Source organism: Mastacembelus armatus, chromosome 23 (assembly GCF_900324485.2).
Source record: "Mastacembelus armatus chromosome 23, fMasArm1.2, whole genome shotgun sequence".
Classification (NCBI taxonomy): domain Eukaryota; kingdom Metazoa; phylum Chordata; class Actinopteri; order Synbranchiformes; family Mastacembelidae; genus Mastacembelus; species Mastacembelus armatus.
In genome coordinates, this window is record NC_046655.1 from 12021018 (window position 1) to 12023436 (window position 2419).

At 38.8% G+C, this 2419-nt stretch overlaps 1 protein-coding gene across 1 annotated transcript in view; it reads right to left on the minus strand.

Moving 5' to 3' along the window:
- orc5 (origin recognition complex, subunit 5) overlaps positions 1-632 on the minus strand; it is a 36372-nt gene extending 35740 nt beyond the window's left edge. The window contains exon 1 of the mRNA XM_026327028.2: positions 425-632. The gene's annotated coding sequence lies outside the window, so the exon portion shown is untranslated. The remainder of the gene's footprint in view (positions 1-424) is intronic.
- Positions 633-2419: the final 1787 nt, after the last annotated feature.

Here is a 2419-nt window from a genome sequence, read left to right on the forward strand (position 1 = left end):
CAGGGACATCATCCATGGGCTCATAGCTCAAAAGCTAAAAGCACATAAAGAATTGAGTCTGTTTTTCATTACAGCTGTTGTTGTTGTGACAGAACAAGAGACCAACACCTTTAAAGCAAAAAGCAAGATATTAACAATTTAGCCAGATAGATAAGAAACAGGCTGACAAACAAGCTGGGTCTGATGAAAACCATCCAGATCTAGTCTCTAGTACTAGGAAACACTGAAAAACTACACTTTTCACTTTTCACATCCACAGCAAACGCACAGCCAAGAACCGCAAATGAGCTCGATTAAAACGTTTACGTTCACCCGATAGGTTCCCAAACTCCCACTCATATCTTACTCTAACAGAACAAAACAGCAGCCCCTTGCTCTTTCACACACAGACAATAAAATGAGGCTGTAAACTGAAAATACTCACCGTTACAGCGTGTCCTCCTTCAGCTGCGACACAACGTGCAGGTGTAGCAGACAGGAAGCCCGCCAAGCCCACTACAGCCGTTGCTATGATACGGTGGTCGTCCCTTGACTGGATAGGCTAGCCACGAGCTGTGTCAACCAATCAGATTGAGCGAATCCGCGAACGACACAGTGTGGCGTTTAATGACCCCAGAAATTCAGGAGAATTGTGTTTCTTTCCATCTGTGAAAACCAATTGGTGAAATTACAACCAGACCAGTTTTCTAAGACACTTTTATCTGACCTGTGTTGAAAAATCAGCCCACAAATGACCCAACTAAAGCTGACACCACTTACAATACATATCGATTAGGTAATGGTAGCTACAGGGCGATTACTTTAGCACTTCACTGATTTTACAGGTCTATTTCATATTTTTGCTCCTAACTCATGAGCAGACAAAAGCAAAATTGCTGAGTCCTCTTCTGTATGGATTTGTCCACATGGCCAAATGAAATCAAAGAAAATATGTAAATTTGACAATGAAAAGACAGTTTTATATTTAGAATCTGTGTTTGCTTCTGTTTAAAAAGGTTAAATTGATATAAAGCAATAATATGAAAGATAATCATGTCCATGCTGCTTGTATTTGTTTTATGGCTGGGTTTCACCGTTTGGGCTAGTTCTTGATTCTCAGTGAGCACATGATTCATTTGAACTCAGCTCTACCTCTTTTCTGGCATTAAAGCTGAGATGTAAGAAAAATGTGAGCCAAAACCTGTTTTGAAAAATCATTCAAGAGCTGCTTATAATAAGACCTGAGGGTGCAGCAACCAGCCAGATGAGATTGCTGCTGGGATTGCAAAGCAGTGAAGGGCAGGAACAGCATCACAATCACTAAGGACTCTGGATACACCCTGGTCAAAATATCAGCTCAGATGCTCAGACAGCTTCCTGGATCACAGGCAGAGGTGTACCAGGCTCATCTACTCACATGAATGCTAATGGCCTAATAGGAGGAATTACAGTATATTGTCTTTGTTAGATGAACGGCTGAATGAATCAATTAGCAATTCTGTTTGATTAAGACCAAAGTCTGCACTTTGGGTCAGTTAATCAAGCCCACATCGATACTGTCAGACAGCCCACCTTCATCATTCCTAACACTACCTTGATCTGAATAAAATCTGAATAACAGTTATCATTTAGCTCTTTACCACTGCAAGAGCACAGTCCAATTACACATGGACAAAATTATATTTATTATTGATTTGGATAATGGTTTCCAAATACAATAAATGTATATTATTAATAAAATGTCCTTCCAAGACATAACATCCAAATGTACTGTTTTGTCTGACCAACAGGTCAAAACCCAAAGATATTTAATCAACAACAATATAAAACAGAGAAAAGCAGACGACTCCCACAACTGAGAAGCTGGAACCAGAGAAAGATTTGAGTTTTTAAAATGCTATAAAAGATTAACTGATTATCAACAGCTGCCTATTAATTATCTGTTTATGCACCAACCCATAAATAGTTTCAACTTTAATGTGGTTATTTAAAGCTCCAACCATGTTATATAAGATCTGTGGACTTCTCATATCTAATTCAAGTTTTTAAGCTGTTACTGAAATTGCTTTTCTTACTTCTTTATATTCCCATTTCTTGCCATATCCTTCCACATGTCTGTGTATGAATTAACCAACTTTTCAGCTGGGTCCATTTTATCTGTAAGTTAAATGACCATAATATCTGTGAGCAACAAAAGATTTAAGCACGAGATAGTAGTGTGTGGCATTTTTCATCTTTTTGTGCAGATTATTTTCTGTGAACCAACAGATTCTCAGACATCACACAGGTTCAAGTCTGAAAGCAGAGGTTTTACACCTTCTCTGCATGTTTTCAGTCGTCTCTCGTGAAAGCAGAAATCCAATCGGACATTTGTCAATGAAGCTGGCAGCAAAGAATATGGCACAAATTTTTCCACAGACGCATGTCAGGACAAGTGGTA